Here is a 10,000-nt window from a genome sequence, read left to right as displayed (position 1 = left end):
TTGGTTTCCCGGAGGCTGCCCGCCGAGTCATCGGAGGAACTGCGGCGGATCGCTGGCTGGCATCGTTTATGGTTAGAACTAGGGCGGTATCTGATCGCCTTCGAACCTCTAACTTTCGTTCTTGATTAATGAAAACATACTTGGCAAATGCTTTCGCTTCTGTTCGTCTTGCGACGATCCAAGAATTTCACCTCTAACGTCGCAATACGAATGCCCCCGCCTGTCCCTATTAATCATTACCTCGGGTTCCGAAAACCAACAAAATAGAACCGAGGTCCTATTCCATTATTCCATGCACACAGTATTCAGGCGGGCTTGCCTGCTTTAAGCACTCTAATTTGTTCAAAGTAAACGTGCCGGCCCACCGAGACACTCAATAAAGAGCACCCTGGTAGGATTTCAACGGGGTCCGCCTCGGGACGCACGAGCACGCACGGGGCGGTCGCACGCCTTCAGCTCGCCCCACCGGCAGGACGTCCCACGATACATGCCAGTTAAACACCGACGGGCGGTGAACCAACAGCGTGGGACACAAATCCAACTACGAGCTTTTTAACCGCAACAACTTTAATATACGCTATTGGAGCTGGAATTACCGCGGCTGCTGGCACCAGACTTGCCCTCCAATAGATACTCGTTAAAGGATTTAAAGTGTACTCATTCCGATTACGGGGCCTCGGATGAGTCCCGTATCGTTATTTTTCGTCACTACCTCCCCGTGCCGGGAGTGGGTAATTTGCGCGCCTGCTGCCTTCCTTGGATGTGGTAGCCGTTTCTCAGGCTCCCTCTCCGGAATCGAACCCTGATTCCCCGTTACCCGTTACAACCATGGTAGGCGCAGAACCTACCATCGACAGTTGATAAGGCAGACATTTGAAAGATGCGTCGCCGGTACGAGGACCGTGCGATCAGCCCAAAGTTATTCAGAGTCACCAAGGCAAACGGACCGGACGAGCCGACCGATTGGTTTTGATCTAATAAAAGCGTCCCTTCCATCTCTGGTCGGGACTCTGTTTTTTTTTTTTTTTTTTTTTTTTTTTTTTTTTTTTTTTTTTTTTTTTTTTAAAAAAAAAAAAAATGTATCTCTTTATTCATCATTAATATTTATACAAAAGAACCCACTACCTTAGTGATTAGTGGGTCGTAGCTAATCTATATATATAATACATATTCAGCAGCTAATTCACAATGTTATTATATATTACGCTATGTTAGTTATTGAAGCTACAGACAGAATAAGATAATGGGCAGACTACAGCTAAAATCTACTTACTTAATATTTCCTACTGGTTAATTTCTAACTGCCTGCAGCGTTACAGGTGTGTCAGCATAAATATAAACCTACTACTGTGGCCTTGCTCATCGAGCTAATCCCGATGAGCGTGCCCCTGACACTGGGCTGGCCAGAACTGTTTGTCGCTGCAGGTTCCTAACTTAGTATCTATATCTAAAGCTACAACTATTACTAACCTACGTCAATTCCGGTGCTTTGGTCTTCATTCGGGAACCCCCATCCCCCTAGTCCTGCACGTGGCGGATTGCAACTCATGAAGTCGACCAGTCCACGTACAGGCGGTATAGGATGAGGGTAATTGTCGCGTTCGGTAAAATGTCACTAATCGTGAACTACCCTCATGTATCCCCTAGTGGGACACATTTGGTGAATGTCCTAAACGTGTAAATCACTCAGATATGCCGTTAATACTTTCCGTGAAACCTCGTCTGCCAATTTGTTTAAAGTTTCGAAAGTTTCTTTTTGTCTTAATAGGTCGTATGTATTATTGTGCGGAAGTTGTTGTCTCAGCGTCATTGCTACATCATCGAAAAGGGGGCACTCATAAACCACATGGTCGGGAGTGCCCTCCGAAGCACCACAGTCACACTCGGGTGTAGCCTTTTTCCCAAACCGACACAAGTATGTCGGGTAGGGCCCATGACCAGTGAGAAAGTGTATTAAACCCCGCGTTGGCTCAAAGTACTTTATCCCCAACCTTTCTTTTACGTCTGGCAAGAACTCAAAGGTTCTTCTGCCTGTTTCATCTGTTTCCCAAGACCTTTGCCATAGGTCCTCGCCCTTTCTACGTATGTCTTTCTTATCTATTACCGGTATTCCCATGATGTTTTCTGTTTTCACGTTGTTCCCCTTTTTGACCCAGTACCAAGCCGCTTGTTCACGAATTTTGATATCTAAAGGACAGAGCCCCATTATTACTAAGAGTGCACTTCCTGGAGAAGTTCTATACGCCCCTATGGATCTTAGAAGCATGTTTCTCTGTACTCTTCTCACTGCCATGGCAGGCATCACCCTTGTGAGCCTATGTGCCCAGACTCCCGATCCGTAACCCACTACTGATGCTAATATACTGTTATGATACAACTTGATTAGGTGAGGTGGAAGATGGAATCGTTTATGACCGATTGATATGAGATTGTTTAATAATTGTAATGCTTTTTGGGATACGGACTCAATGTGCTTTCCAAAGTTCCACCTTTCATCGATGATGACGCCTAGGTAGCGAGTCTCTTGTCGTCTTATTACTGGTGAGCCTCCTATTCTGACTGTAGGGTTCCTCGCCAGCTGTCCTTTCAGTAATAAGTAAGTCGATTTGGTCGGTGAGATCGTCATCTTAGTATTTGTGCACCACAGTTGTAATTCGGTCATCGCTCTGTCTATTTTTGGTTCGATGTCTTCGCGGCTTCGGCCGCCGACCAGCAAGAGGAGGTCATCCGCGTAGGCTATCACCTCTAGCACATCTTCACTCTGTTCTAATTTGTCCAAAAGTGGTTCCATATGGATGTCCCAGAACAGGGGACCTAGTACGGAGCCCTGGGGACATCCTTTAGTTATGGATTTTCCTACTCTGCCGCTAGGGGATGATAGCCAGACCTCCCGCCCTTCACAATAGCTCCTCAGGCAACCATATAGCGACCCTGGACACTCTTTCTCCCGCAAGCAGGAGAAGAGCGAAGGCCACCACAGGTTGTCAAAGGCGCCACTGATGTCAACCATGATGCCAACAACGTACTTGTATGGGGTAGAGTCGCAGACCTCGGCCGCCAGAGCGATCGCATCAGTTGCCGATCTGCCCGGCCTGAAGCCGAACTGCCTGCCACTCATCCCACACAGCACTCGGTGTGCAGTCAATCTGTCAGCTAGCAGTTTCTCAAATAATTTCCCAAGGATGTTCAATAGGCAAATTGGCCTATACGACTTAACATCCGCTGGGTCCTTGTTGGGTCCCTTTTTTATTATAACAACATTTGCCTCTTTCCAGATTTTCGGAAATTTTTCTTGTCTTAGGCATTCATTGTATAACTGGGTTAATGGTGCCACCAGTTGAGGTGCCAGGAACTGCACCACCTCCGCCACAATGCCGTCTGGGCCGGGGGCTTTTCCAGTTTTCATTGCTTTAATATGGCCAGCCACCTCCTCCTCAGAGAAGGGGTAGACCGCTCTGTCGTTATCAACTCTGTCCATATCTTGGTTTCGTAGCTGGGACTGTCCCTCTGTGTCGCTGGCCTCATCGTCATCAGGCAGCAGGGACCGGAGAAGAACCTCGGCAGTCTCCTGCCAAGACTCTGTCATCCCATCCCCGCGTCTGACTGTTGATAACATCATTGGGGACCGGATCTTTTCCCTCACTAATTTATAGGGTATTCCCCGTGGGTCCAGGGCCAGCTGGTCCATCACAAACCTTTCCCAGCTACGTAGCCTGACTTCTTTTAGTTCTTTTTGAAATTCGTCTTTTGCCTCCCGGTATAGCTGTAACCATCGCTGTTTTTCCCACCAGACGACACTGCGCTGGTAGTGCCTCCTCAGCCTTCTGACAGACTGACGCATTTCCTGAAGTTCAGCTGACCATGGTGACGGGGAGGCCGCCATGGCTCTCCTCCTGGTTGGAACAGCTGCCTTGACCGCTCTGGTTATTGCGTCTACCAGTTCTTCGGCCCGCTTGTCTATGTCCAGGTCCTGTCGTGCTTCACCTTCAGGCAATGGAGGTATGTCGCACTCTCTCGCTAGTCTCTCCCAGTCCGCTCTCTTGAAGTTCAGTTGCAACTCCCACCCTGTGGCCCAGTGACAGCCTCCGTTTCCTAAGCTGAACATTATTAGATTATGGTCGCTTGTTGTCGCATTCTCCTTTACTTCCCAATTCTGAATGATGTTAGCAGAATTTGGTGTAACTAACGTTACATCTATATTAGTGCCGCGCCCCCCTCCCGCTGCATAAGTGGGAGGGTTGCCAGGTCTATTTGCAACCACAAGTTGCAGAGCCATAATCATTTCCTCTACTTTTTCTCCATTTTCATCTCTTGTGCCACTGTACCACAGGGGGGATTTTGCATTTATATCTGCTGTTATTATCAGCTTGCGACCTCGCAACGCCGTGGCTACTCTGGTCAGGTGATCCAAATGTTGTTCAATATTATCCCCGTATTGGAAATACATGTTTATAAAAGTTATAATTCCCATGGGAGCCTGTACCTCCACGACGTTGCAATGAGTGGTGGAAAATTGTTCAAGTGTTGTTGCTCGTATGGACTGATTGGTAATGACAATTGCCGCTTTGGGGGCTTCCCCGTTACAAGCTATCTGCCATGTAGCGGCTGCAAATGAGAGTTTTCCAGCTTGAGAGTACGGCTCCTGCAAGCAGAGTACGTCAAGCCTCTTCTCCTCCACCTCTCTTCGGAGCTCCTGCATCACGAGTCTGCTGTTATGCGTATTCAACTGTCCAACAGTTAGTTTTGTCATTATGGGAAGTAAGTATGTAATCTGTCTTCAGGCCATGTCTTGCTCCAATCAAAGGCGATTCGACCATGAGCTAGGACTGATTGAGTATAGATGTCATTCAAGTCAAATTTCTCCCCACGTCTGTCGAACACTTTCTTAAGTAAGTCCCGCAGGGCCCCGAAGTCGGTGGGAAGATTCACTGACTTTAATTGTATCCTGTCTACAGCCTCCATTACCGAGAAGGTGACCTTTCTTCCGTCTTCGTGTCCTACCCGGACCACATGTCGTAAGGCAGTGGTCAGGATAGCCGGCTGCTCCAATCTTGCCAATTGCATGGTGAATTCTAAATTGGGATACACCCTGATCGGATCTACAGGCGGTAGCCTGATTACTGGAGTTTCTGCCTCAGTTGGGTTGGTGCTGGTGACTGTACTTTCTTGAAGAGGTTCTTTTGTTTGTTCAACTTTTTGTGCAGGGGCCCGGGAGGCCGCTACCACTACAGGATGCTTCTGCCGTTGGATGTTGTTGTTCGGCCTTTCTCCCCGATTTAGGGGAGGGGGAGCTGTGTTTCTGTCCGGAGGATCGGTTTGTATGCCTCTGTCCACCATAAAGGGATCTGTTTGTATTTCCTTCTCAACTGTTGTGATGCATAAGGTGCCCGAGAGCGACCTTAGAAATTCTTTAAATTTATTAGCTCTCACAGCATCCCTCCTTCTCTTACTCGGGGACTTGTGTTTGAGCATCCTGTTAGCTGTGCTCTGCTCAGCCATAGTCGATTCTTGAGATCAGGCGTTGTTCAAGCATCCGGTAAGTGGGGCAGTTCCGTCCCGTGGCACCACAGGATTTCTTCCCCCGATTTTTACACGGAATGCAGACCCCTGTCGTTCTGCATTCCTTGCGGTTGTGACCACTTTCACCGCATCTGGAGCAAGCCGACCCCCTGGTACAGTGCCTCAGAATGTGGTCCAGGTCGCCGCAGTTGTGGCAGCGAGGTACCACGATATAATCCCTTGTGTTAATGGCATGAAAGCCTACATATAATCTGCCCATTGATCTTATTTTTTTCCATAATTGTGCCGAGACCTCGGCCACGTGATGTACCACATCGCGATCTCGAGGTCCTGTTTTGAACTTCAGCTTAAAAGAATTTTTAAATTCTTGCTCATTGATATCTTCAAAATTCTGTGATCTAACTGTTTCATGAAGCTCCTCGTTGGTCATAATCGTGGGCACATCGTATAATATTATTAAAGGGTTTCTTTTTCTGGGGGGTTCGCACTTAACAACTGCATTTAGTTTTTGATTGTTTAAGAGTTTCTCCTTGTCCTCCTCACTAGCGACTTCCACAATAACTGAGTTTCTACTGGGTTTTACTCTTTTGATTTTGATCTTATCCTTCACTGGGTCTACAGTTTTAGTTAGCAGCTCCTGTATTTTCTTAACGCTCGTATCTTGGCCAGGCAGGGTCCTCAAGAAGACTGCCGTGTCTGACCGTTTCGTGACTTTTTCTATTGTGTCCCTTGTTGAGGTCTGTTTAGCTGGCGCCTGTGCAGCCACAGCCGCCCAAGTCTTACTAGGTTGTTTTCTTAGTCTTTCATTTTCTTTTGTTAATTCCAATACGCGGCCTTCTAGTCTTGCATGAGCTATGGCCCATGCCGATAGCTCATTTCTGATCGTATTAAGAGCCGCTTGACTAATTTTACCATTCTTAACATTTTGCTCTAAGAGCATGGTAATTCTTGCGTGTCTTTGTACTACGCTCTCATCATCTGCCTGTCCCATCCCGTCCTGTGGTGAGGGTACAGACATCATAGAAGCCCGTAAAGGCGCACTCGTATCACTCGCTTCGGTTTCAGCCATCTTGGTAACGAGTGATAAAAAGGTGGGAGCCCGTCTCTTGCCCCGGACCGGCTCCTCTGGCATGGGGGGGGACTATTGCAGCTCGCCCACCGACCTCGCCCCTAGGTCAAGGGCACTCCAGAGCTGCAGGGTTCAACGCGCCGTTTCCAGCGCACTGGTCCCCATCGAAGGCCTCGTCGTCGACGATTTCACCCGACGCTCCTCGGCAAGTGCACCCCGCACTCCGGAGAGGCGGATGCACCCCTCGCCCTTCGCCGCCTACTAGCCCGAGTTTCCACCCGAAGGCCGAGGACCCACTCCTACTCAGGTGGTGGGTCGGTCCCCCAGTCGTTCGGCGGTCTGGGCCCATCTAACCTGGCCCAGGCGATGTCACCACCACCTGGGTTTGGCAGAACACGCCCCGGTTACCCAGGGGCGCGGCGAAGCACCCTTGCCGACTCGCGCCGTGATCCCACGCCGACAAACGAGGTCGCCGGCATGCAGAGCACCTGCTGGTCTGTGCCCTGCGAACAGAAAGGGACTGGTGTTCGGTCCCTCGACACAGCTCCCCCTGTGCCACGCACCCTTCGCTTTCGCATCGGGTTGGGTCGCAGCTCTCCCTTTTGACGCAAGGCAGAATGCCGAGCTTGACGTCTGGCACCACGGGAAGGCGGAAAGAGCCACTTGGGGAGGAGAGGCTGTAAGAGACGCTTCACTTCCCCGAGTGAGGACTGCCGCGGCACGCCCGACTGGAAAGCGATACGCCCCAGTGCGAGCCTCCGTGCCTTACGGCGCGACGGCAACGGGCGGGCCCGCGCCGAAACGCGCCGTCAAGCGACTGACCTCACGCCAGAATTCTAGAGCTAATACATGCAATCGGGACTCTGTTTGCATGTATTAGCTCTAGAATTACCACAGTTATCCAAGTAACGTGGGTACGATCTAAGGAACCATAACTGATTTAATGAGCCATTCGCGGTTTCACCTTAATGCGGCTTGTACTGAGACATGCATGGCTTAATCTTTGAGACAAGCATATGACTACTGGCAGGATCAACCAGGGAGCTGCGTCAACTAGAGCTGAGCAGCCGGCCGCCCGGGAGTGTGTCCCGGGGGCCCGCGCGAACACGCAAGCGTCCGCTCAATCATTCTGCAAACAGGAGGAGGCTGAGCTCCCCTGCACAATACACCTCGAAACCCTCTCAGGTCCCGGCGGCGCGCAGCGCCGTCCCAAGTACTTGGTCGGGTTCGAGAGAGGCGCAATCGCCCGGAGTTAGGCGAGTAGACGCTTTCGGTGCGACCACCCGTGCTCCCAACTGAGCTTGCCGCTGCCGACAGAGGCCCGGGAGCGTGCTGTCGTGGCATTGCCGGCGGGAGACAACACGCGCCACCTACGGTGACCGGCAGCTCCAACGCCAGCGCCACAGAAGGACAAAAGCCCCACTTGGGTGCCGAAGCGAACTCTCCCAGCACAGCGCACGCGCCAACACATCCGCACAGCTGCGATACAAACCACCAGCGAGAACCGCTGGGGCGACCGAGCAGCAGACGGCGTCGCGGCGCCGAGCGCCGGGCGGCGGCGCATCCTCAACGCACACAGTCCTCAATCGGACCAGCACACTGAAGATGTCCACCGCGCTTCGCACCGGGCCCGCGAGGACCTACTTTGGCCGCACGGCGCCGCGCGCAGGGTGCGCCGGCGCGCAGCTGCGACGCCTGCCGCGTCCGTCGGCCGGCGCGCCTGCCACTGGCCGCCCCCACCAGCCGGCTGTAGCGCGTGCGCCCACGCACCGCGCGGCCAGCACGCCGGGAGGCGCCCCCTCACCGGCCGGGGACGGTCCCACCCAGCCACCGCCGCGTATCGCTTCACACCCAGATGCCGTTCAGTTTCGTCGGCATGGTGGGTATCGCTGGAACAACCGGTTAGTACCTCAACCTATCGTCGCCATCACCGATTCACCCCTAGCGAGAACAACCGCACCACAACAGGTTACCATTTCTTCATTTGCGTAACTTCACCAGAAAACGCAGGCGTCCATCGCCATTTGCAACTTCAACGATTATTGCATGCCTGTGTCAGGTGTCACGCCACACTACGTCTGCCCACATACACGCAACAAAATGTGCACGCCTAGACAATACGTGGAAGGTGGCCCCCGTACGTATGCGATGTCCATTGCTCGAACGACTGTCAACCGGCCTCTGTAGCATGTCGCAGATATGGAACGCGGTGCACCATGCCATCACGGTGTGTGAGGAGAGACGACTAGGTCCGAATACATCAACAGACAGCTCATGCTGATCGCCATCCACGGCGTCCGTTCCTCCCACACGTCTCTATGGCGTACCACACTGCAATCCAGCTCTCATAGGGAGACGACACGTAGCTGCGTGCACAATATTTGCACTGTATGGTCCGCCGTTTTTGGGCGCAGTCGTTGTACGGTCACACATGTGCCACGATGTATCATTCAGTACATAAGGACGAATGTGCAGTACAGATTGTGGTTCACGCGTACGACATCAGCGGACAGTTGACACAGGCCGCACCACAACGTAGCCTGCGTACGTCGCATGCGAAGGGCATTGAACATGCAAACTTGTCACCGACCAGCTTGCGAAGGCAGGGGGCAAGGTGGGGACGTGGGGACGTGGGGAGGGGTGGGGGGGGGCGGCATGTACGTCCTGCTGCCATCCACATTACAGTGTACAGCAGGAGCATGTGGAAAGTCAGCAAGACTTGCAAGGTGTTTAACATGAAGCGATACACAGGGGAGCGGGCAGTGCGAGTAGCGAACTATATTGCGAGGGTTGCGGGTGGGCAACACTACACTAATTGAACGAGTCGTATAACAATTACAGAGCAGGTTTAGGCGACAACGTGGGTTACGTTAGCGGACAACGTGGGTTAGGTTAGGGGACAACATGGGTTAGGTTAGGGGACAACATGGGTTAGGTTAGGGGACAACATGGGTTAGGTTAAGGCACAACATGGGTTAGGTTAAGGCACAACATGGGTTAGGTTAGGGGACAACATGGGTTAGGTTAGGGGACAACATGGGTTAGGTTAGGGGACAACATGGGTTAGGTTAGGGGACAACATGGGTTAGGTTAGGGGACAACATGGGTTAGGTTAGGGGACAACATGGGTTAGGTTAGGGGACAACATGGGTTAGGTTAGGGGACAACATGGGTTAGGTTAGGGGACAACATGGGTTAGGTTAGGGGACAACATGGGTTAGGTTAGGGGACAACATGGGTTAGGTTAGGGTACAACATGGGTTAGGTTAAGGTACAACATGGGTTAGGTTAAGGTACAACATGGGTTAGGTTAAGGTACAACATGGGTTAGGTTAAGGTACAACATGGGTTAGGTTAAGGCACAACATGGGTTAGGTTAAGGCACAACATGGGTTAGGTTAAGGCACAACA

The sequence above is a fragment of the Schistocerca piceifrons genome, unplaced genomic scaffold (assembly GCF_021461385.2).
Source record: "Schistocerca piceifrons isolate TAMUIC-IGC-003096 unplaced genomic scaffold, iqSchPice1.1 HiC_scaffold_943, whole genome shotgun sequence".
Classification (NCBI taxonomy): Eukaryota; Metazoa; Arthropoda; class Insecta; order Orthoptera; family Acrididae; genus Schistocerca; species Schistocerca piceifrons.
This window is presented reverse-complemented; position numbering follows the sequence as displayed.